This window comes from Mustela nigripes, chromosome 1, assembly GCF_022355385.1.
Source record: "Mustela nigripes isolate SB6536 chromosome 1, MUSNIG.SB6536, whole genome shotgun sequence".
Classification (NCBI taxonomy): Eukaryota; Metazoa; Chordata; class Mammalia; order Carnivora; family Mustelidae; genus Mustela; species Mustela nigripes.
This window is the reverse complement of record NC_081557.1, coordinates 58,729,810-58,756,493: the sequence shown is the minus strand read 5'-3', so window position 1 is coordinate 58,756,493 and position 26,684 is coordinate 58,729,810. Positions and strand designations below refer to the sequence as shown.

Below are 26,684 nucleotides of genomic sequence, written 5' to 3'. Positions count from 1 at the left end.
GGTGATCTTCTGAAGTACAATCCCATCTCTGTTGTGTGAAGTCCTTTAGATGTTCCCACCACATGTGGGATAATGTCCACATGCTTTCAGATTACCCACAGGGCAGTGAACGATCGTCTCCTGAACCCCAGGCCTGCCTCTCATTTTTCTCTCCTAAGGAGCCTATTTCCCAGCTGTGTTCAAGTGTCAACAGGGACACTATACATGGCTGCCCCCATTCTTCCTGCTCTCTCTGCCCCGACCATCATCTCAATCTCTCCTCTTGGTAAACAGCAGCTTCTAGGGTCTTCTACACAGAAGGACAGGAGGCTCCTTGGCTGAACCACCATCTCTGTCCTCTGCCCCTCCGCGCCATCCCCTCGCTCTTTGGAGCTGATCACTAAACATCTCATGATTTCCCTTCTACCCTGATGGTGATAATACTTCTTTCACTTACTTTTTGAATACATCTCTCCTCCCAGGAGGCCATGAACTCCTTAAGGACAGAGGCTGAGTCTTATTCATACTTGTGTTCCCAGAACCTGGCAGTAGGTCAGGCATATAATAGACACTCCATTACACAGCTGCCGACTCTCTGGAATAAATAGAACTTCCATAACCCTTCACAGTGAATTAACTCAACTTATGGTTTTCTTTAAATTAAGCCTCACATGGGATGATAGTTGAATTATGTAAGACTTAAAGGAAGGAGAATATATTTAAAGAAAGGCAGCACTTGGAAATGGCTTGCTTTTATAGGTGGTGAACAGATATTTCACAGCAACCATAGGATAATGTATCAGCATATTAGTAATACAGTGTGGCCAGAGAGCCATGGAATATCTCCATGGTGCTGTTCCTGACTGCCTGCCCACTACTTCTCTTTCCAGCCCCTGGTATACTGAATGGAGTGAGTGCGGTTACCCCTTAGGAGATCTTGGGTCACATTCAGATCTTTCATCGGGGAATAGATTTTCAGCTACTTTTCCAGCTCAGTTGTTAAACGCATTCCCCCTGATTGACCATTTGCTGAATTGTTCATTTGTTTATTTATTTATGATGCGAGCCCCTGGGCTTCAGAACTAGTTTCAAAATGCTATGGCTCCATCTGGTTTAAATAGAGCATACTAAGAAGAAATGAGAGAAACAGTGGGACTGGGAGGTTGAGGGGGAAAAAGACTCTGCCTGGCAAACAGGAAGCAGGGAGAAACTCAGATCCTTTTTTCTTTACAATTTTTGCTGGGGGGAGGAAGCTATTTTCAGCAAGAAGACGTGCTTCCAGTCTAGAAGTTCACACTTCTACCTGCAATGATCTGATACTCAAAATCCATGAGGTCTGAGTCTGTGAATGACTTTATGAATCATGTCAAGGCAGGCTAGTCTCTGGAGCCCGGGACAATAGCCTTTGTTCTTTCCTTTGCCTGTTTCATTATTCTCTCTGGCCCTTCCTGTGCCTGAGAGCAAGCAGCCTCATAGGACATTCTGCCTGTAGGATGAGCCAGGGTAGGCATCTTGGCTTTGCGCGTCGTCCTGGGTTCTCCAGAAGAAGTGCCATTCCCCTTGATGAATGCATTTTATTTGCACAGAGCCAGGAAGGATGTGGAAGTTAGTGATGGGAGTTTTGGCACCTTTCAGGTCGCAATTAGAGCCCCCCGCCCATTTTGCTGCTTCCCACCTGAATGATCATGGAGATTCCACTTTGTTTAACATTTCTGAGCCTCAGTTTCCTTATCTCATAAGAGGGGCTAATTTTTAATAACCCTTATATAATAAGCCTGTTCAGAAGATTAAACAAGCTCCATGAAAGAACTTCTCGGTAAATATTCTGAAGCCATTAACTATTTTTATAAGATCTGAGTGTACTTTCACTCTACACAACCACTGGTCGTCACAGTGTCCCCACGGTAAGAAAGTGTGGGAAGGCATTGTTGGCTCCGTTTGGCGGGGGGGTGTGCTCATAAACCTGAGATCTCCCCACCCCCTCTCTGCAGTAACTGTTCCCTCTCCATTCTGCCACCTTTTGGTTGTGGTGGCATATCCTCTGTTCACCTTTTTCACAGCATGACTCAGAGCTTTTCCTTTTGACAGCCAATCTTCTGAACGAGCGACAATAACAATCAAATATTTTGGCGTTATTCACCAGGAGAGCTGAAAGCTCTCTTCTTTGCTTTCTGCATTTAGAAAATGAAAGCTACTGTTTTAGAACGCACTGAGCAAGGATGGTACCTAATCTGACTGGGTCACAATATTTGATTTGTATTGTTTTCCCTTTTTATCAAAGAAGAGGAGGGTGGGTACGTGTCCTCCATGAAGGACAGAAGCGCAAAGGGGCAGGCACGGGGCTCACTGAGTTTTCTCTGCACCCTACTGATGGTGACGCTCATGGTCTGCTTGCGTGTTGCCTGCTGTTCATTTGGCCTTTCCTTCGAGGACTGGAGGGCAGAACAAGGACTCTGAACTTCCCCAAGTTGTGAAATCTATTTAGAAGCTGCATACCCTCCTCAGACTGTCCACTGACTATTTGACAGTGTTGAAGAAACGGTTGTATTTGCCAGACTTATGTTGTATGTCCTCAGGACCCCAGACCCTGCATGGTCCATCAGTCCACAGTCAGTTTAATTCAGGTGATTTGGAAGAGTTAAACTGTAACCGGAATACGTTAGTTACAGTACTAGCTCTTGTAACAATAAAATTTCAAAACGAATAATGGTTTAAACACAACAGAAGTGTATTTTCTTTTTCATGAAATCCAAAACTTGTTTTAACTTTTCTCGGGGCAGTAGTGCAGAGACTTTTTCTATGCTGTGTGTGGCTCCTCCATCTTTAACAAGAGGCTTCCAAGGTCAAAGATTCATTTGCATTCAAGCTGGTGGGAGAGAAAGAGGACTTGAAGGCTTTCAAGGGGGTTGTTTCTATGGTCCAGGCTCATTCCATTTCATTGGCCAGAACTCACATTCCCTTGGCCAGGGCTCAGACATACGGCCCCACTTAACTTCTGGGTGGGGTCTAGTTTTGTGCTTGGGAGAAGAGGAAATAATTTTAGTGACCTAGCCAGTCTCTACCACAAAACAATAATGACAAAAACTAACATTTAGAAAGCATTTGCTTTGTTCCAGGCATTGTGTTAGCACTTTATCTACTTTATTTTTAAATTTCATATACCACGTGACTCGCCAATTTAAAGTGTACAATTCATCGTTCTTCTGCACATTCGCAGAGTTGTGCAACTATCACTGCTCAGTCATTTCCAACACCCTGGAAAGAAACCCATATCCATTAGCAGTCAGTCCTCACTTCGTCCCAATCTCCTCCCTAACCTGAGGCAACCGCCAATTTACTTTCTGTTTAGATAGACTTGCCTGTTATGAATATTTCGTATAAACGGATATACCTACAGTCTTTTACAGAATCCTCACAACAACTCTACAACATAGGCATATTGTTATTCCCATTTTACAGATTAACAGCATATCAGCTTGCCTGAATGGTTAGCTAATAAGTTTAAACCCTGTCCCTCACTGAATGCCATCATTCTGGGCTGAATCTCAAGTATTTGGAGGGAAACAGCAGAAGGGGTGTTTGTTTGTTTGCTTTCAGTGACCGTCATGGCAAAAAGCTGCCTTCTTCATGGATGGCTCCTTTACTAAAGAGACAGGCTAAGTTAGGAGTCAGAGAGCTTGAGATTGAAGCCCAGACCCACCACCTCACCAGCGTATGCAAAGAATATGTTCCCGAATTCCTCTCGAGTCTTAGTGTTTTTATCTCAAAAACAGGAATAATGTATCTCTGTTTGCTGGGAGGATTCAGTGAGATTAACCTATGCAAAAACTGTTCCCACAACTTTACACACTTGATGCTTTGCCAGTGTTAGCTGTTCCTGCTTAGAAGTGAGATTCTGGCTATAATTGGGCAGCCACAGAAATTATGTTAATGTATCTGGGCCTCCAGGATACTGTCCAGGGAGAAGTTTTTGTGACTTGCATTTTATAGTATCCAGATTACAACCCAGGAGGGGCTGGGACCCTAGGAGGATCTGGCACAGTGAGGGTTAGAAAAATGGGACATATTCTCCAGGATTGAAAAACACTGTGCAGAGTCTCATCTGTCAACTTCTGATCTCAGCTGGGCAGAGCCGCTTGTTATAGACACCTGGAAAGAACCAGCTGAGCCAGTGTAAGTTGCAAGTTCCTTGGGAAAGAAGATAAGCTGGCTGAGTTTCTGTAGGCAAAGAGCCAGTAATGAGGTTTCCAGCTTTCCATCACATGCCCTTTTCATCACTTTCAGCTCAGCCAAAGATGGCAAAAACCTTATCCTTGGGGACCAAGTGTATATTTGAGAGACTCAAGGAGGTAGTTATAGAGGAGTGAATTGTGCTTCTGTTCCATTGACCCGTTCCCCACTCTACCCTGTCCTTAGCCATCAGTGTAGTAAAATCTAGGCATGAGAGCATGGAGAAGACAGTGGACAGTGGGGGAAGTTCTGTCGGTGGTGGCTGGCTCAGTCATATAGCCAGATCATCAGAGAGAAAAGGCCTGAACTCTAGGAAGGATTATGGACATATTTCAGCCTTAAAAATATGCCCTAGAAGCCTCTGGTTCTGCTATTTCTTCATTGCAGGGGCAAGTGACTTATTTTCTCTGAGCCTCCATTTCCATATAGGACTGTTACCTGGACAGCCATGCAAGCTGCATAATTGCAGGTGGCTCCATTCATATGCACTAGGGGGTCAGTGTGTTACAAACATGTAAAGGGCCAGATACTAAATATTTTAGGTTTTCCGAGCCACATGGTCTCTATTGCATCTAATCAACTCTGCTTTTGTCATGTAAAAGCAGCCGCAGATAGTACATATACGAATGGGTATGGCTATGTTCCAATAAAACTTTATTTAGGGCCCTGAAATTTGAATACTGTATAATTTCATGTGCCTCAAAGCATTATTCTTCCTTTGATTTTTTTTTCTTCTTTTTTTTTTTTTTTAGCCAATTAAAATGTGAAAACTATTCTTGGCTTACAGAGTGTACAAAACCAGACAGTGGGCCAGATTTGGTCTGCAGGCCATGGTTTGCAGACTCCCAATGTACACTAAAATATGTTTTTTACCCTCTAGAGAGATGCAGTGTGGTGCCCTGATCATTGTAAGGGCAAAATAAGAAAATATATCTAAAGGAATTGGCGTAGTATCTGTCTCTTATAAGGGGTCAGCAGCTGGTCATTATTACTATTAACCCCTTAAAAAAAGGAATCTGTTTACTTTCTATTTATCATGGACATTTGGAAAGGGAGGTGGTTACATTTGGTTGCCTACCATTTCTGCTATATTAAACATTTACTGTTATTAAAATATATATTAAAATTAAAAATATAAAAACTGGTTTGGACAGAGTGTGTCACTAGTAGGTCACATCGTTTTGGGGTTTTTGTTTTCTGGTCTTTTCTTCCTAATGCTCTAGTGTTGCCTCTTCAACTTCTAGATGTGTCTTTAGTACTTGGTCTGTGCCGTGGGGTACTCTGTGAAAAATGAGATTAGATCTTTTCTCTCCAGGAGCTCTTAATCTTCTTCAAAGAGTATTCAAGATGACAGCCCTTCTCTTTATATACATTTTTCATCTCAGCCTTTAAATTTCTATTCTCATGTAGGTTTTGTAATGTACATACTGTGCCATAGCACAATGGTTGTACATCATACAACTTTTAAATATATAAGTATTCAGATAATGAGGGTTATGTGCTCAAAAAATTTTTAACGATGATGTCAGCAACCAAACTTTTAAGACATCTGGTCTAGGAGGAAGTGAAAAGTATCCCAGTGGAAAACAAGAGTTGGTATGAGTGATGTAGGTTCTTTTTTTTTTTTTTTTAAGATTTTATTTATTTATTGACAGAGATCACAAATAGGCAGAAGGGCAGGCAGAGAGAGAGGGGGTAAAGCAGGCTCCCTGCTGAGCAGAGAGCCCAGTGCAGGGGCTTGATCCCAGGACCCTGGGATCATGACCCGAGCTGAAGAGGCTCTAACCCACTGAGATACCCAGGAGCCCTGAGTGATGTAGGTTCTTATTCATAATAATATGTGTTTTTAAGATATGAATTAAGATTTACTCTGATGTCTATTTTGTGGCAAGTAGGTGGCAAGACATTTTACATCTTTAATCTCATAATAACAAACAGCTCTATGAAATAGGTTCTACTCTCCCCATTTTATAGATGATGAACCAAGAATCAATGTGGAGAACTTAAGCAACTTGCAAAGGTCAGCTTGAATGAATCAGGACTGTCTAACTATAAAGCATGACATTTTCCACTTCAGCCCTCATTGCATTGAAGAAGTTCATGAAAAAGGAACCATCATTCTTTGGCATTCCTAATCTCTGAAGTCAGTCACTTTCCCATTATGTGTTCTTAGGTTACTGAGTGGCAAATGGATAAAATTCCATCCTCCAGAGATCCATGATCAACTTCTTGCCCCTGCTTCCACCCAGGACCTTTGTGTATCACATGCTTCTTACTCTGAGTGGAATGTCCTTAATTGGATATCTCCTAGTTACCCATGAAGATTCAGCTCAGACATCACCTCTTCCAGGAAGCCTTTCTGACTTTACTGCCCCCACCCCCACAAAACTAATTTGGATGCCTTTTGTCTAGGCATCTGTAGAACTTTAGTGAAAGACCTTATGAAATAAGCTATATGCTGTGTAGGTAGCTGTTATCTGCTCATTACTCCCTAGAGTGGGAGTCCAGGGAGCAGAATATCTGACCCTGATTGTATTGTTCTTCTGATATCCAACATAATTGTACAGTGCCTGCAACACACCAGGCCCTCCATTAATACTCATGGAATGAAGGAATTCCTTCTTCATTGATTTGGAGTCTGACATAACTTTGGCAAAGAAATGGGTTGAAGTGTGTCTTTACCAAATCTCCTAGGCTAGGACAAAATAGTGGATATAAATTAGATTATAGGGGAAAAACAAAGAAAAAACAAAGAAAGCAATCCTTTCATTGTGTATGAAAGCTTTTTCCTTCTGGGTTTCTCAGAAACTAAGGAGGATGCAGAGACTTGAATCAATCAAATTTATATTAAAATGCATCTGATGTATCAATATAAATCAATTTATATATATATGTATAAGCATATATATGTTCATGTGGGGGCACATAAATAAACCCACACATATTCATGAGCATGAATTCATAAAAATAGACTACCACAATTTTAATAATCTGTCTGTTGGATCACAGCAGGCTCAGCAAAAGGATAAAGTCCATTAATACTCTCAGGTTGGCTGTTCCTCCAGAGTCATCCAGTTGCTTTAAATCTCCTGTGGTTGGTCATAAAGCTATTTCCCTCTTTACCTCTTCCTTTAAAAGGAGCTAGCATTACTGAGAGCTTTTGCAATGTTATACTCAACAGAGGTGATCTCATTTAATCCTCATGTTTGGACAAATCCATAGGTCCTGAACCCAAAGAAAATGGGTCAAAGCAAAAGCAAGTCAAGAATTTTACTGAAATCAAAAATGCTCAGTAAGAAAGCAGGAAGAACAAGGGCAAGAAGACTAAGAAAAAGGGGTGCCTGGTGGCTCAGTGGGTTAAAGCCTCTGCCTTCAGCTCAGGTAATGATCCCAGGGTCCTGGGATCGAGCCCCGCAGTAGGCTCTCTGCTCAGCAGAGAACCTGCTTCCCCCTCTCTCTGCCTGCCTCCCTGCCCAATTGTGAACTCTCTCTCTGTCAAATAAATAAATAAAATCTTAAAAAAAAAAAAAGACTAAGAAAAAGAATTATTTTAATTTCAGTTACAAATTAATATTGCTAAATTCAGTTATATAAATTTGTCACATGGGATTATACCAAATTAATTTATCGGTAATAAAGTGAGAGAGTGTGACCATTAGCACAGACTTTTTATCAGAGCAGGGAGGGGTCTTTTCTGTTGATGGAGAGAAAAGCTTTTATCCCACCACCAAACGTTGCTACATGTAAAGGGCTTTCTTACTCGTTGAAAGGGGACAACATTAGAACAGTTGTCCCCAGACTTTTATAATTCACAGACGAAAACATTTCAGAACAAACTTTTATAGGCCAACAAAACTGCCAGCTTATCTTGCCAATAAAATGAAGAGCATGGGGAAAAAAAAAAAAAAAAGCAAACAGGATTGAAAAACTAAGATCTATTCTCACCATCATTTCAGAAATACAAAAACAACTTAATAGGAAATAGCAAAAAGAAAAAACAGAGTAGGAAGGACAGAATCTTTTAATAAAGGAAGGTCATTTTAGCTTGGTGAAAACCAATAAACCCTGCTTGCTTCTCTCATTCTGCCCCGGAGGTTCGGGCACCAGCCTCTAGGGACCATTGCCTCTGCTGTGCCTAGGTTTGAAGTCATGCACATCCTGATTTAAGTTCAGGCCCTATAAATTCCTCACTGTGATACTTGGAGCAGGTTACTCCGCTTTCCTGACCTGGGATTTCCTCCCGTGTCAGATGAGGGTTATATCTGACTGACTATTAATTTCCTAGGGCTGTTATAACAAAGTATTACCGTCTAGGTGGCTTAAAGCTGCATAACAGAGCATTACAGTCTAGGTGGCTTACCACATCAGAAATGTATTGTCTCATGGTTCTGGAACCCAGAAATCTGAAATCAAGAGTTGGCAGGGCCGTGCTCCCACTTCAGGTACTAGAGGAGGATCTGTCTCGGGCCTCTCTCCTAGCTTCTGGGAGTGCCTGGGCTTTCAGCATTTTTTAGTGTTCTTACTGTGCACATACTTGTGTCCAAATTTCTCCCTTTTATAAGGATATTAATCTTACTGGACTAGAGACCCACTCTACTCCACTAGGATGACTTCTTATTGCATCTGACACAATCCGTCTTCCAAATAACATCATGATCTGAGGTATTGGGGGGTTAGGACTCCAACATACGAGTTTTGGGGGGATAAAAGTTAACTTACAGCACTGACCAATCTCATGGAATTGTATCAAAGCCATTCACAGGACAGGCTGAAGGCTTTGTAAAGTACCAGAGCAAAGTAAGTTTGTGGTTTCTTTTGTTTTGCTTTTATTTTTTTGTTGTTGTTTTTTTTTGTTTTGTTTTAAGATTGTATTTATTTATTTGTCAGAGAGATAGAAAGTACTAGTAGGCAGAGGGGCAGGCAGAGGGAGAGGGAGAAGCAGGCTCCCTGCTGAGCAGGAATCCCGATGCAGGGCTTGATCCCAGGACCCTGGGATCATGACCTGAGCTGAAGGCAGAGGCCTCAACCCACTGAGCCACCTAGGTGCCTTGTGTCTGTTTTTTCTAAAAAAGTTTATAACTGAGGAATTTATGATTTAGGAACAAGAGGCAATTTACAGAAGGATATGTAACTAGGAATTAGTGAAGATAGGACTTTGAATGGATCCACTTAATATTTTAAACACCTGTTACGTGGCAAGCCCTATTCTAGTGCTAGAGATTTAGCCTTGAATAAAATAGACAAGGCCCTCGACCTCATGGAGCTTACATTCTAGTGGGGGGTGGATAAATGTTAGTGAAATAAACAAGTAAATATATAACATACACTGAAGTAGAGATAAGTACTCGAAATACAAATAAAGTCCAATAAGGGAGGAGCAAGTAACAGGGGAATGGGAGACGCCCTTCTCTGTAGGATGAGGAGAACTGTATGAAGGTTCCTGGCAATAGTGCAGGCGCCGGTTCTCAGTGAAAGGGGGGCCAGTGAAGGGAAGTGAGTGAGAATAGGGGAGTCTGATTTTTGTTTTAAAAGAATCCCTTTGGCTGCTGTGTGGACAGTAATTTGTAACAAGGCAAGAGTCAATAGGAAGGAAACCAGTAGGAGGTGAGTGCAGAGATCCCTGTGAGAGCTGGGAGTGGTATAGACTGGGGATAAGAGGAAAGCTCTGTGATAAATATGGAAGACAGAATAACAGCATTTGCTGATGAAGAAGATGTGGGGTAGAAGATAATAAGAAGAGTCCAGAACAACTGCCAGGTTTGGGACCAGAGCAACTCAGGGAATGATTATGCCGTTTATTGAAACATATTGAGTGTACACCAGATTTGGGAAAAGAAACCACAGTTTGGTTTTGGACATTTTAAATATGAAAAGTCTATCTGATGGTCACGTGGAGATTCTTAGATATGATATGCAACTCGTTGTAAAAATCTGGAGTTCAGGGCACAGTTTGGGATTAGCGGTAGGTACTCTGTAGGGGGCATTGAAGCCTTGACTGGCTGTTATGGTTTAGCAAGTGAGTGCAGCTAAGGAGGTCTAATCATGAGCCCTTGGGCACTATATAAATTTTAGAAGATGGGAGAAGGACCCCGCAGGAGAGACTTCGAGAAGGATGGGTTGAGGAGGTCAGAGGGGGTGAGAGGGGGTCAGAGGGGGTCTCAGGTACCAAGTTAGGACAGGAGTTGATTCTGGGAAGTGGTAACGAATTGTGCCAAAGGGCTGGGAAGAGATTGAGTACACGGGACTACCTGGCCATTGGTTTTATTAGTGTTCAGGTCATTACTTACCTAATAAAAGCAATTCTGGTGGGATTTGGGGGTAAAGTCAGTCAGTTAAGGAGAGAAGAGGATAGGAGGAAGTAAAAGCGATATGAACAGACACTTCTATTTTGTGTTCTCTGCTACCTCAATTTCTTCAAATCAGTAGTTCTAACAGTTCCAAGAGCAGGCTGTGCAGTCTTGGACTGCTCATTATTCTGACTGTGCCATTTATCAAATCATCTAACCTCCCCAGCCACAGTGTCCTCATCTACAAAGTAGGGATAATCGTATAGCCCATTTGAAAATGCTGTGAGGGTTAAGTGAGATAAGTAATAAGTTTAACACCTTACTAGCCCATCACTGTCATGATGAATTTTGCTCAATAAATACTACAACTTTCCCTAGTGTCAGCCAAGTATTGGTGTAGTCTCAAGGCTCCACATAGTTTGTTTGGTCTGGGAGCAACTGATAGCATGAGGGAATAATTATGACAGAAGACATGTTACTGTATGAGGGCACCTGGGTGGCTCAGTCAGGTAGGCATCTGCCTTCAGCTTAGGTCATGATCCCAGGGTCCTGGGTTAGAGGCCAGCACCCAGCTCCCCACTCAGCAGGGAGTCTGCTTCTCCCTTTGGGTCTCCCCCCTCTCTCTGCTCTCACTCTCTCTCAAATAAGTAAAATCTTTTTAAAAAGAATTTATGTTAGGGGCGCCTGGGTGGCTCAGTGGGTTAAGCCTCTGCCTTCGGCTCAGGTCATGATCCCAGGGGCCTGGGATCGAGTCCCGTATTGGGCTCTCTGCTCAGCAGGGAGCCTGCTTCTCCTCATCTCTCTCTCTGGCTGTCTCTCTGCCCATTTGTGATCTCTCTCTCTGTCAAATAAATAAATAAAATCTTAAAAAAAAAAAAAGAATTTATGTTAGGATTATCCTTGATATGGGAACAGAGCAGTACGTTATAATGTAAAAACTATAACACTCCTCTATATAAATTTTCCACGGGATGTATCATGGCAGAATAGCCAGGCAGTACAGGGATATATACAAAGAAATGGCTCTGGCAGAAATTTTGGGGCATCTTGGCAGACAAAGGATCTGGAAATCGTGGAAAGATTTAGCATAGACCAAGCCTCATCAGGCCTCATCAGGGTGGATAACTGACATATCAACATATAGGAAATAACCATTTACCTTGTAAGCATAGTTATCACTTATTTATTCTTTGCTATACATGGTGTTTACCCCTTGCCTTTCTAGCCATTTAGAAACTCAAGTCCCTCTCTCCAAACCCCCAATTATGTTGCATACCTCTGTTCCTATAGTGCCCGGCATTAGGTATGGTCATGAAAGAGGGGGTACCTCATCCAGGCATATTCCAGACCTCCTAGTAAGATGCTTATAAGGAAAAATAAATGAGGAAGGGAGAGTCTATATGTGAACAAATTAACTTGGCCCTTGAGTCATTCTCTAGAAACAGAGCTAGGAAAATCTCTCCTGTTTAAGTCTGCATAACCTGGAACATTATAACATTACCTTGTCCCATAGAGGGCTACCACTGATGTTGCTCAAGGAATGTTGATTGCATACGTTGAAGATGGCAGATTCTTAAATGGATGGATGGATTTATCAGACTGAGAGCTCACAGGTGGCCAAATGCTAGGGTATATTGACTTAGGACAGGAGTTTGCAGTGGAAAGTGGAAGCTTCGAGAAGGAGATAACCTGTCTCCTTGCCCAGCATACCTTGACTTAATGGCAGTAGAGGTATAGCCATGTGCAGAAATTCACTGTCATGATGAATTTTGGGACAGGTACTTGTTTGAAATAGGTGACGTTAGCCCAGTTTGTCTCACTGTGAACAGCCAACGACTGAAAAAATGCTTTCCTGGGCTGGTGAGTTCATTTGACTAAGAGTAGAGGTGGAGTAGAGAGATGCTACTGAGCTGAACAGGCAACGCGAGCAGAGCCCCGGGCCTGCTGTTCCCCGGCAGAGAGCCCAGTATTCCTGGTGACATTCTGCCGTCTAGATGATGGACATCTCGGAGGCTGTTGTCCCTTCTTCACAGGCAGGCAGATGGGAAGACTCCTTGGCAAACACCAGTTGACATTTTAAGAGACAGTATAAAGGGAAAGTGAGGCAGAAATCCATTTTCCAAAAAGAAGTATGCTGAGAAAAATAATGGTTTAGGGTTATGTACTGTAAGTCAGGCACTGTACTTTCTTCATCTCGCAAGGTGAGAATTAGCAAACCCATTTTATAGATAAAGCAACCCATTTTACAATGAATTAGTGACAAAACCACGGTGTAAACACAAGTCCGTTTGGTTCCAAAACCAAAGATATTTTTCTAATTTCTACGAATGGCCATAGTAAATAAATCTGCTCCCAGGGCTCATCTGCCTCTGAGAATTAAGTAGGAAACACTGCTTGGGAAGGGGTGATACGTTTAAGTGTGGGCTCTGCAAGCAGCTTGCCTGGAGTCGGTTCCAGCCCTGCCACTGAGCAGCTGGGATCCCGCTCGGACTTGTTCACCTCTCTGAATGTCAGTTTTCTCATCTGCCATATGCTGTTCACGATAGCTAATACTTACCTCATCAGGGTGTTTTGAAGATTAAATGAGTCTAAGCACCTAGAACACTGCCTGACACGTAAGAAGGGCTCAGCAGTAGCTCTTCTTATTATCAAAAGCATGTTTTCCAGCACTGATATTCAGTGAATACAAAGAAACAGTACTGACCTTGTCATCGAGGAAGCAAAGAGCTCAGGCAGTGCTCTGCTCCTCCCCACAGCCCGCCTACTAATGATTTGGGGTCAGTCAATGATACTGTAACTGATTGCTGCATCTCTTCTCATATCCAGGGCTTCCATGCTCTAGAGGTAGCATAGTAGGGTAGAACAACACTGTTTTTGACATCAGAAGACTTGGGTTGAGGTTCAGGCTCAAATCACATTTGGAAACTGTGGGATCTGGGCAAGTCCCTTTATCTTTCTTGCCAGGGGTTCCCCATCTGCACAGCGAGCAGGTTGAACTCCCTCATGGCCAGGGTTCCTTGAAACCCCTGGATTTTGGTGAACAACCAGCAAAGTCCCTTAACTCCCTGAGCCCTGGCGGCTCATTTATACCGTAGCGCTACACCTCTCCTGGTTCCTGAGAGGCACAGAGAGAGCGAAAGTGTCTGGTACACTGTGACGTGCTTGCAAACGTGAGGGCTGATCTTTACCAAACTGTGATGAGAATTAACCCCGAGTACTGTGGCCCGCGAGGCATACATTTGAGATGCAGGGGCTTTTTGCATTTTGCCATCCTTGCCTGCCCCCCACTGGGTTGGGTGGATCCACCTTAACAAGGTGTGGGGGAAGGCGAGTGGAGCATGGGGGTGCAGTAGTGATGGTGGGAAAGCGTCTTATTGGTTAATGCTGGTACATCCCCGGCACCAATTACTGTCACTGCTCCTAAAGCTGATATATTTATCAGGATGAGTTACAAGGAAGGCTATGTACCCAAGGAACAAGACGGCTGCATGGTCACCCCCTGTGATGTAAAATATAAGAGTCTAGGAGGGGCTGTTTTATAATTCATCAGGTTTCGCTAGTGAGTTCCCTTGGAGTCTTAGTTATAAAGGCAAGTGTGAACCGGACGGCAGACAGGAGAACCTGGCACCAAGGAGACGGAGAAGCTGCCTGTGGTGCCTCCTGCCTCCTCCCTGCTTTGTTCCAATAATTTTGTGCTCGGTAAGTTCCCTGGCTTTGCAGCTAATCGTTGTCGTTGAATAAGCTTGGCAAATGAATGTGTAGTTTGGAGTATGCACTTGCTGTCAGAAGTGTGTGTCAGTGTTTGGGCTTCTGACAAATTCCACAGTTCCCTTTAATGAGCAAAATAGCTTAAAAGATGAAACAAAACCCGACAAATCAATTATTCACCTTGATCCTTGGAAGGCTGCTTTCTTTGGTTGCTAAAGTTTCTCAGGTTTCATTCTGTCAGTTTCATTTGTTGGAGGAGCTTTGAAAAGAGCAAGTCTCTTTGTCACGAAAATTGTTTTTCTTAGCTGCCAAAAGGAGGTACGTACAGGGTGGTTTGACCATCCCCACCCCCAGCTTACTCTCCCCAGCAATCGGTAAATCTTAAAACAGACCGCTTGCCTGGTAACCAGCTCCAGCAGAGCTGAACCTGTGCAAGGCAAGATTCAAATTGCAATCTTTTGTGTGAACAGAACCGAGGGGCTGTGAATAATTGTCATTGTGGAGATGATTGTGAAACTCGGTGTGGTGGTAGTCCCTGCGTTTTGCTGGGATGGAATCAGAATCCGGAGGAGATTTGCATTTGGCATGCCTGTTGATGATGTGAAAAGGGAGTGAAAGAAAAGCCTGGTTCGAGCGGAATGAGCGGTACAACACACCCATAGGACAAACAAATGCACACGGCATGACTGTTGAATTTGAGTAACTTGTAATTGTTTTCTCTAGTTTCCTATTCCCGTTAAGAATTACCTGAAGCTGCGTTTTGATCCTCAGTGGGTATGCTCCAGGTCCTCGATCTGGATCCTGGTGAGGGGCAGGGTGAGCTCTAACTCCTGGTCAGCTAGCCATAGGAAGTCATTTCCTCCTCCGAAGGAGAGACGCGAGAGCTGTACCTTCCCGGACTCCTTTCTGCTGTGTTCTTTTGCCTCTGTCCAAATCTCATGGAAACCAAAAGCTTGACGTACTTTTTTTTTCTTTTTCTTTTTTTTTCTTCTTCCTTTTTTTTTTTTTTTTTTTTTTTGCAGTAACAGATTTAACTGTGGTGTCATATGGCATATTATATATGGAGAGGAATAGCAAGACATTTTTCTGAATGTTTAAGTGTGTCTGGCTTGTTGACATTTGCTTTATTTCCCCAGCAAGGAGCTACTGTCTTCCGAACCCATACGTGTTTGTCTGTCCGAAGTCTTTACTTTACGCATAATTGCACTTTCTCTTGGCATGTAGAATCTGTAGATCCGACAAGAACATCCTCTTTATCCCCCAGGAAACAACTTGTTTTAGCATCTCTTTGAAAAGAATGATGCATTTATTTTTCACCAGGGGCTTAGCTTGCTCTTGCTTTTTCCTGACAAAAATTTTGGTCATCAGTACCGCTATGCTTCCGATAAAGTTATTTCTCCTTTCCTAGTATACTTTCTGATTGCACCAAAACTTGGCAGATTTGGAATGTGGAATATATCTTTTGGCAGGAACACATTTTTCAGGCATATTTCTTTTGTCCATAAATAGCTTTTCCATATTTTCCATTTCTCTGAAGAAGTTCTGTTTAAAAGACCAGAGGAGTGATGTATTGTGGTTGGCACTTAGGGGTGTGTAACCTGAGACTTGGTTTCTAATCTCCAAAGGGCTGCCCCACATGGGGTCTGTAAAATGTCTTTTCTTCTTATGTTCAAGCTCAAAGCCTCTGGGCTCCAGCACTAATGATTAAGGTAGCAAATTCAGCAGATCCTTGCAGGTATAAACAAACATCTGCATCTGAAGGTCTGACCAGTCCGTGGGGCTTTGTAAAGCTCAGGACACACAGTTGAAGGTTCCTGAAAATGTTAATATATTTTAATATCAAGAACAATCTAGTTGTAAAATACTTTTGCGAGGTATCATACATTGGATTTTATTGTGCCACATTTTTAAAAATCGCACAACAGAGCCCATGGTTTATTTTGTTGCAGTATCTGGGTTTTGATCCAGCGTGGTTTAATCGAGAAATAAACCAGTGTACCGATCTCAGTAAACTGAGTTTCTTCTTATTTGGTGGCGGTTTTTTCATCTTCTCCACCCACCAAGAATAAGACCTATTTATAGCAACAAAAGAAAATTTAGCATGAGTTATTCCCAATTAAATCTGCAGCAAGACAAACATGAACTGTGACAAGAACCTTCTGAGAAAGCACATACACACGAAAATACGTCTCTCAACAAAGGATTAAAGATTTTATTTATTTATTTGACAGATAGAGATCACAAGGAGGCAGAGAGGCTGGCAGAGAGAGAGGAGGAAGCAGGCTCCCTGCTGAGCAGAGAGCCTGATGCGGGGCTCGATCCCAGGACCTGAGCTGAAGGCAGAGGTTTTAACCCACTGAGCCACCCAGGCGCCCCTCGACAAAGGATTAAAAGCCAAAGAGGCATTAACACTTTGCCTATGTGACATAGATCATTTTCTTTGAGAGAGGTTGGGAAAGGTGAAAGGGGAGAGGTTTGTTTAAAGGAGCTCTCCACTGCATGGGAATGGAAAAGGGCAGGGGCTTTGTGTGGCCGTGGTCCACACCTCACGCTCCTTATCTGACGAATGGGGGAGGGGAGAGTTAGGAAGGTGACTCCAGGGAAATGTTGTCTATAAAGCGCCCGGTACCCTGTGTGGCACAAAGGGGACCCAGTAAAAGGCAGTCGTTCTTGTTATGTGTTGAATTTCACAAAATATATTAACAAAGTTTGATGTTGGTTTTGAAAGAACTGTACATAGTAAATAGAAAGGTTATAAAAAAATTTTCCTGTTCGTAAGATATAGTTCTTATAGCTAGATAATCTGTTTTTGTTTCTGTTTTAGAAACCTAGTAAAGATGGTATTATCACCTTTCAGTGTACTTCTAATTAATTCTCAGAATGGCATCCAAAATCCTTACGTTATTCAAAGAACAAACTTGGTTTCAAATGGGGACCATGGAAGCAAAATGATGTCAAATAATATTCTAGCCTTCTAAGTTTTTTGCTCAAGAATGATTAGGTCGTAACTCCGGCCTTAACACTGCATTAAAGTACCTGATTACTATAATAAATATCATTTATTAAGTCCCATGCAGAATGCCCAATGTCTTAACCTTTATTTTCTCCCTTTAGTCCTCATCACTCTCCTACTAGGTAGGGTCTCTTTTGCTTCCCATTACCAAATAAGGAAATGAGATTAGAGAAAATCTTGTTTAAATACTATTAATTTAAATTGGGGCATGGCAATATCAGAATTTGAACTCAGGCCCGCCTGACTAGAATCTATACTGCAACTGTAATACACTGAAATTATCCAATAGGATTTGCCCCGCTCTACATGTTTCCATTTTGAAAATTTGACCCTATATTCTGCTTTGATTATTCTCCCCACATACTTAATTAACCTCTATCAATTTAGGGGGTGTTAAAAAATAATATTGAAGATTTCCTTTTCTTGTGCTCTCGTATTTGGTCTGTGCCAATCAAGATCTCATTTCCTGGGGGGCACCTGGGTGGCTCAGTGGGTTAAGCCGCTGCCTTCGGCTCAGGTCATGATCTCAGGGTCCTGGGATCGAGTCCCATATCAGGCTCTCTGCTCAGCGGGGAGCCTGCTTCCTCCTCTCTCTCTGCCTGCCTCTCTGCCTCCTTGTGATCTCTCTCTGTCAAATAAATAAATAAAATCTTAAAAAAAAAAATCCCATTTCCCCGAGCTCTCTTTATAATTCTCACCAAAATATAAAACTTACTATAAAAAGATATAATAATTTAAAAGACTATAAATTTACCAAATTCAAAATAAGTTCTAAAGGTTACCCTGAATCACTACTGCCCTTTGACCTGGGCAGCCTTCCTCTACAACCTCTGATTTTAGAGGAGTCTGCCAAGAGGTGGGCACATTGGGATCTTGCTCTCTAGACCATATTCTGGATAAATAGAGCCCCAGAATTTCTTCCACAAACAACCCTGAGTCCACTTCCAGGAATGGTATACTGTGCCCACCCCTGGGTGTGAAGGAGAACCAGTAGGCTGCTATGTGTCTGGGAGTTGGGGGATGAGGCTAAGGGATGGGAATTTGTTGATCAGAGCTCGGACTCGTGAGTTGGGATCTTCACACACTGACATGAAAGTCCGTTCGTGGTGCAAGAAGAAACAGCGGCAAAGAAGAGGGGCTGGCCCAGGTCTGGGGACCTCTACTTGTGTTCTTGCTCTGGGCCCCAAAAGTGTTAGGGACCGCCCTACCCTGTGCTGAAGAGTACATCCTTATATTGCAGAACAGTGAAGCTAAAATTGCAGTGGGTGGATGTTGTGGGGCTTTTGTTTGTTTTTGCTTTTTTTTGACCTTTTCCCCCATTCAACTGACAGAAATCACTCGAACAGGAAAGTAGCCAAAGCTATAAAGATCTCAGACTAAAAGCTTTTTAGGTTCCACTTTGGAACTGACAGCAACATGATCTATCGAGGCTACACGTTGGCCTTCCTTCCAGTTCAGAGGCATAGACGGACTTTGGAGGGTGACTGGAGGGTCAGCTGGAAGAAAACTCTCTGCTGTTTATCTTTTTATGCCATTTGAAAATACAGCTGCTCAGAGAGACTGTTGTTAATTTCAGGTGCCCTTTTCTTATCTGTAGTTTGTGGTTGTAACCCTTTGTGGTATGGACTCATGGAAGGCTGCCTGAAGCATCCATGTGGGACATGGCCTTACAGGCTGTGAAAAGCAGCAGTGGCATGGAATGGCTCTGTGTGGCCTTCGGTCATTATCACGGCCCCTTCTTCTGTCCAGGCCTCATGCTTACAAAGGCTCCTTTTCATTTCCTGTTGTATTGGATTCTAAGACCCTCCTAAGAAGAACTAACAGCCAGGAGTCCCAGGTAGCAAACTCTCTAATTATTATGAATCTTTGATGATTTAGGGTTGTTGTTGTTGTTGTTGTTTTCTTTTTAATGCAAAAGACGCTGTTATGCAATGAAGAGTAATTCTTGGTTTTGTTTTTGTTACTCTCCCTCAAGTACTTTCTAGATGGCGAGGCAGAATACCTCTTGGGAAGTACTCCTTATCCCAAATCTTATAACCTTGCTTTCCTTATCTGTAAAGCAAGTATAGTCATTCCTGTCTCAGGCTGTTGGGAAGATGGAAGTGAGAAAATTCATGTCCCAATAAACAGCTATTCCCTCAGCCATGTGGAAACATCTGGCACAGCAAATATTTTACATATAGTGTGACTACAGTAAATGTTGACTCAATCTGAAAGTAAAACAGTTAGGGACACTTGGGTGACTCAGTCATTTGAGCATCCAGCTCTTGATTTCGGCTGAGGTCATAATCTCAGGGTCGTGAGATCAGGCCCCACGTTGGGCTCCGCACTCAGTGCAGAGTCTTCTTGTCCGTGTCCCTCTGCTCCTCCCCATGCTCTCTCTCTCCCTTTCTTTTCTTCTCTCTCAAATAAATAAGTAAAATCCTAAGAAGAAAAAGAAAAGAAAATATAGCAGTTAAGCTGATGACTCTATGACGACCAAGGTGTACACCATAATTTATTTTGCCCAGCAGAGGTGGTAGTAGGAATGGTTCAAGGAGATAAAACACCAACAAAAACAGGACAAAACAAAATTTATCATTTAACCTCTACATTGGCAACTCCTGACAATGTCCAACCTGGGTAGTGATGATGCCATTGATTTTTACCTCCTTTGTTTATGTTTTATGCATCTTTTGGAACTTTGTAATGAGCATGCATTGTTTATACAATTAGGAAGAAAAAGGAGAAAAAGTATTTTTTAGGGAATTGGATTAAAGTGGGAAAGGGTGATGGATTGATTGTGGAAGATATCTAACTCCATGGAGAAGCCAAGTCAAATATAAAAAAAAATATTCAAAATACTTGGGAAAGAGATGTTTTCCAGTCTGAATAATCCAGATAAGCTTATTTTATTTACTTGTTGAGGTGTTTTGTTTTGTTTTGGTTTGGTTTGGTTTTGGTCTTTTATTATTCATTTATTAGGCATAGACTAGTGCCAGATGTTCTGCTGGGTGCTAAGATTACAAAGATGAAAAATTAAGATCTTTGAACTCAAGGGGTTTATAATCCAAGGGAAAGAAAGTCATGAGCCTACAATTTGAGTGTGAGTCTCACTGTGTCATCATAGGAGCAGGTAAGCTTGCCCTCTAGTACAAGTAACAGAAACAACCATGACTCGAACTAACTTGCTCAGTAAAGGGAATGGGTTGGTAATCATAACCTAAACGTACAGCAGTAAAGCCAACTTTAAGATATCTGATGCTGTGGCTCCTGAGATTGTCAAGAAATACATTTCTTTTGGTTTTGTCCTACTGCCTCTTACAGTATTGGCTGCACCCTAAGACTAAATGCTTTCGTGATCCTTGGACAGTTGTCAAAGGCTCCTGGGCAGCTTGTTTTCTTAGTCTTATCTTGCCTGAAAGAGATCCTGCAAGTGGCCCATAAAATTCACTTTGAAAAGACTGACTTACCCATGAACATAAAACCATGTCACTAGCCGTATTCTTGAGCTTAGAATAAAGTCAGCCTCCCTGTGACTTTAATGAGTTCCTAAACAAAATCTGGCACCTGTTGCTATTGGGAAGGGATGGTGGTGTTGATGGATGCTGGCCCAGCATTCAAAAGCTATCTTCAACTTGTGATTTATGCAACACATCATTTACAAACGTTCACTAGAATTAACGTGTAGCATAATGGAAAGAAGGCCATGCATAGGATGGTGCATTTCCTTAGATTGACTTCCTTGTTGAGTAGGAGTTTGCCAATGGTTAAGAAACACAGAAAGCTCTCTGCAGTCACAAAAACTAACCAGGTAATTGATCAGCTCTCTGCTTATCTTACATTGGCACTATTGCAAAAATTACCAGCCAGAAGCCATCTGCCCAGTGGTATAATTAGCAGAAAACCTAACGTATCATTTCACCAAATCCTGCTATTGGATGATGGCAGTTGGGTTTTAAGCTAAACTAAAGTCAATGTCCTTTTTTTTATGGCATGACTACAGATGTGGTCAGTTCAGTGTGAACCATAAAATTTACATCCCCTGACTCAAAATTACAGTACTTTAGAGGTAGACCATACCATTGCCATCTTTTTCCCCCCCTTTTTTTCTTTTGATGGAATCCATTCAAGAAAGCTAATGACTCACCAGTGCCTCAAATTTATTTGGATTTTTGATGTCATGAAATTTGTGGTGCTAAAAAACAGGGATACTTTTGACAAAGATGTGTTTGCCAGTTGTATATATGTCACACTGAGAATGAGATAGACTAGAATAAAATATTTGTTAGCCAAATGTCAATGATTTATGGCAAAATTAGACTTTGGTAAGTTGTGATTCACAGTTTATATAATTTATCAATCCTTCAGTTCTTCAGCCTTGTGCAATACTCACCATTTACTTGAGGAAGTAAGATGTTTCCTGAATAAGATTGTGGATGGGCTTGGGAACAGTTTCCACTAAAACTCCTGGATCCAAATTCAATTAGATGTGTTTGGATTGTTTTCCAGCTTTGCAACATAGAAGAAGTGACAGGACTTAATTACTTTCTTTAGGAAGTATACTCATACTATTGATCATTTTTCTGGCATCCAAATGTAATCATAAAACTTTTTTTTTTTTTTTTTAACTCATGACGCTTGTCTCAGTATTGTCAACCTGCCTACCTAACAAGCTTGTACCTAAATATTCATTGGTCTAGCTTCTTTTCAAAGAACATTCAGTAATGGCAGGACACAGAATCAAAGTAATTTCCTCTGGCCATTTGCTTCTGGTATAGTAAATCTGTTCAGAAAACCTGTAGCCAGTCATGGGCAACACTAACCCAGCTGTGTCAGTGAGGAATGTAAGACATACTCAGAAAATGTGTGTGAGTTAGAGAAGACTGCAGTAGCCACTCCAGAAATGCTCCACAGGGCACTGGTTTCTTCCTCTTCAGACTAGACAGCTTTTCAGTACGGAGAAAGAAGCAACTAAAAGTAGTGGAAGGATGATGGATAATGTCAATTTAAAACATGCACATCACCCAGGTATCAAAAGATGTCATTACCCCATGACACGACTTGACTTCCACACAAACCAGGTGAACTCTCTTTTGTTTCATTTTGAGATTTCATTGTACCGGTAGAGAAACAGTGAGAGAAACTGTTTTTGTTTTGTTTTGTTTTTTGTTTTTGCTGAATTTCTTACCTCATCAGTAAGTGTTTCCAGTTTCTGACATATCGGGGTTGCCAAAGAGGTACTGATATTCAGGCTGTGTACGGTATTCCTGGTTCTTAAACCACTGAAATACTTCCATTCTTGTTGGTAAATAGCTTCGACTCAGGGCCCTGGGAGTGCCTCCCTCCCAACTGCTTTAGACCATTCCCCATTCCGGTCCCTTTCACAGGGCTTTCACACATCTCCATGATGGAGTAACTAAGGAGCTCATCAATTAACTGAAGTTTCACTAAGGAGTTAATGCCTGGCACAGCTAGTTGTTAAATATTTTGACATCACTGCTGTATGAGACCCATCTTATTTTTTAAGAACTTCTGGTTACAGTTGAAAATAACATTCAGACACAGAAAGAACATATAATTTAGTGCTAAGATGTTTAAGACAGCCCTGTGTGATTTTTTTTTTTTAAGGGTGATAAAGGAGATAGTATTTGGGATTGTCTGGAAAAAATTGGTCAGGGGTTTGGATAGGGCAGGAAGGACAAGAGCAGAATGTATAATTTATTTAACCGGTATAACTAAATCCCCCATTTGTTTGCTACCACGTTATCATGTTTACCTCTCATGATAGCACTATGAGAAGAGAGGAGAAAATAAGGCTTGAATCACATAGCCAGAAAGTGTTGGAAAGCCCATGCATTATCCATTCTTGCCCATTGTACCCAAGACTTGGTATTAGGTGCTAGCATGGTAAATATGAAGATGTATTTTTTTTACTTGTAAGGGCCAAAAACAAACCTAAGGAAATATTGACAGCCCTTAAGTGCATGAAAGAATGTTCCTGGGTCTTCCACAGTCAAGACTGTCATTTTAAAATATGACTGGCTTCAATTGCTCCAATAGCAATATAAAAAGTAGAAATGTGAACCCTAGAGAACTAGCTAAACTCATTATAATTTGATTATCTAATCTTTCAATATTACTCTTCTTATAATCTTTCTATAGAGTGGGAACATTAGAAAAAGCACACAGCCTAAACATTTAGTCTGTTGACAAAGTTTTGCTTTCCATCTTTAAATGGAAACTGAAAGAACAAGACTATTAATGATTTTATAACAAATCTTTTTAATTCTGCTTTCTAGTTTATGCCTTATACAACAATGAGCATGTCCCTGTTGTAATTTAATTATTTAGGAAAATGTACATTTATGCACCAGAGTATGGCATTACCTCCTTTCTTCCAAAAATATCTCACAGTGAGTTCCCTGGGGGCAAGGATTTGATTTCTTTTATTCTTATGTGCCCAGAAACTAGCATGGTTAACTGATGGGTACCAGGTAGTACATTCTTCAAGGGAAGATGAAGACAATGTGAGATTGAGAAGTTGGAGAATAATTTCTAAAGCTGAGCCTTGAAGATGATGCAGGAATTTACTGCCTCTGCAGACAAGGACATTATAAGGAGATGGTGCATACTGAGCAGTGTTTCCAAAATAAGAATGGTCACAAAGTTTTCACGTTTAAGGAAAGAAAGGAAGGCCTCAGTGTCTTTGCAGTGTTTTCTTGCTCCTGGCAACCTATTTTTCTGGACTTAATTTCCTACTCCCATCTTCTTTGTCTTATCCTGGACTCTTCTTTTAAACTTCAGACTTCTTTGGGGTGCCTGAGTGGCTCAGTCGGTTAAGCATCCGACTCCTGGTTTCCACTCAGGTCAGGATCTCAGGATCCTGGAGTCAAGCCCTGCACCAGGCTGCACGCTCAGCATGGAGTCTGCTTGAGATTATCCCTCCTCTGCCCCTCCTGCTCATGCTTCCTCTCTCCCCACCTTCAAATAAATAAATCTTTAAAAAAAAAAAATAAAATAAAATTCAGACTTTTTCAACAAACAAGAAAGAAAAAAAAGGACAGGGAGCCACTTAAAGGACAGATCATGTCAATTAATTATAATTAGTTGAACCTTGTTGGATCCATATTCAAACAAACTGTAAAAAAGAAAATTCATGACATTCATGAGACAGAGATTTGAATACCAACTGGATATTTGATGGTAAGTTGTTGGTGATATTTTAGAGGTTATAATGGTACTGTGGTGATTTTCAAAATGGGTCCTTATCTTTTACAGATACACACTGACATATTCCCAGATGAAATAATTTTTATCAGAATAATAAAGGAGAGAGAAAATGACTAGGGATACAGATAAATCAATACATAAATAAGCATTATTCATGGTTTGTTTGTTTTTGTTTTTTTCATCTTCCTAAAAGATGTTTCTCTTCCTGCCCTCCCCACCAGTGAGGGGTTTCATTTTCTTGCTATATCCCAAATGCTCTAGGCATGTTGTATAATTATCTGTGTATGTGGGTTACCATCACCGGAAGGAGCTCATTAGTAAGGACTGAGATTTTTCTTTGTCCTCCCATCGACTGGCTCGTAGGAAGGGCTCAATAATGTTGGATAGAAAGTTGAAAACTAAATGAGTGGATACAGACCTCTAAGGTCTACATCAGGGTGTGTGATTCAAGCAGTGGGCTCCTCTTCATTTCTCTTATTTCCATACGATTCCTAAAAAAACGAATCTTAATTCATGTTCTATATACAAAACAGTATTCGCTCATAAGAAAGCCAGGAATGCAACAGCCTAGTTGAAATTAGATAATTCACACATTTGCATTTAATATTCATGAAATGCCATGTTGTGAGGTCCTGTTCTTAATTAGTGTAAGATAGCATTGTTCCAAACCTATTTAGTTGTTATAGAGATAAGGAAAACATAAAGAAAAACACTTTCCATTTAAAATTTTTTAATTAAATTATGGTTATCTGAAACTTTTTTGCATATAAATTTAGAAAACTTCTGAGGAGACTTTCATCACCTTCCTTGTTAAAGTCTTGTGAGCACTCTTTTGGTCCCTTTGTACTAATGGAAATTGTGCCTCTAAAAAGTAAGGAATGGAAAGACTGGAGGGGGCTTTGCCAGGGATTTAGTCAGTGCTCTTGCCCTTGATCCAAAACTTTGCTGAAGCAGCCAAGATAAACAAAAGTCATCCGCATTTCTATTGTTGTATAAAGTTTTTAAGCAAATCACTCACTGGAGTGGTAACTACTACTAACTACTGTTATTGGAAATATTAATTTACTTATGTTGCCAAACTTTTTTCTTAAAATTTTTTTGTATATATATATATATATATATATATATATATATATGTATGTTAACAATAGAAAAGAATCCATCTGTCCCTCCAAATTCTTAGTTACCCACCCAGAAGCAATCCAATGAGATGAATTTCTAACAACATGCATGATATCCCCTAGAGAAACCTGTTTCACAGACCAGATGGGATTTTCTATTTTTTTAATAAAATTTCTTCATCTATGACAACACAAACTTAGAATTTCATGAATATGTACATGAGAGAGAGCCCAAAGGGATTGGTTCCTTCTGTGGTATGCATGTAGTTTCTGACACAAATAAATTAACAAACAAGAAATCTGTATACCCAGGCCTATTACAGTGTCCGATAATAAGTATTGAATATCCATATATAGATCCTTCAGTGAAGTATGTTATTTTTCTTTTTGTATGTCCAGAATCCAGCACAGGACCTAAAAATAAGCGAGAGCTCAGTAAATGTTGACCTTTCCTCCTGCTTTTACCTTCTCCCAGGGGCTTTATCACCTACCACCACAAATACCACTTCATTTGTGATGCATAAAGCAAATGCAGGCGTGAGAAAAACACAGTAATGGAAGAAATAACTGTAACTGGCAGGACTTTGGGGGCAGTGTAGAGCTTAACTGGATGTCTGCTTCTCTCTAATCTTCATTGGATTAGATACATAGATACATAGGTACATTCTGGACTTCAACTGGGTAAGCTGGTTGGGTTAGGTAGATGAGATCCTATACCCACCGAAATGTACATCATTGCCCTAATAGTTGAGAACCCAACGAATTTAAAGCACAGCTGTAAGGTTTGGGGTCTTTTGTTTTTGTTTTTATCATCTAGACAGAGTTCTTTCCACCATCTGGGTCAAGGCTTGGTTTTGAACTGTCTTTCTCTTGGAAAGCCACTCCACTGGCTTGCCCTAATGAAGAAACCCATAATTGCAAGTATTTGTTCTTTCATTCACGTATTCAGTTATTCATAAAATATGTATTTAGTGCTTACTTTGTTTAGCACTATTCTGGTACTAGAAAATGTCTGAAAGCTTTTTGCACTGTTTGGTATTAATTTTTTGTTTCTTTATTTTCAAGTTTGTTTGTTTGTTTGTTTTCAAGTATTTCCATTTCAGGACATAAAAACACTTGTGGGGCCTTCCCAAG

The 26,684-nt window shown here is 41.2% G+C and overlaps 1 protein-coding gene across 18 annotated transcripts in view; it reads left to right on the top strand.

Moving 5' to 3' along the window:
- The window catches only part of DLG2 (discs large MAGUK scaffold protein 2), a 1,549,658-nt gene that overhangs the window by 1,334,152 nt on the left and 188,822 nt on the right, over nt 1–26,684 (top strand). Inside the window, exon 1 of one of the 18 annotated variants that reach the window (XM_059412097.1) lies at nt 13,887–14,195. The exons of the other annotated variants lie outside the window; for them this stretch is intronic. The gene's annotated coding sequence lies outside the window, so the exon portion shown is untranslated. Of the gene's footprint in view, nt 1–13,886; nt 14,196–26,684 lie in introns of those variants that run through there. 18 annotated transcript variants of the gene reach the window in all.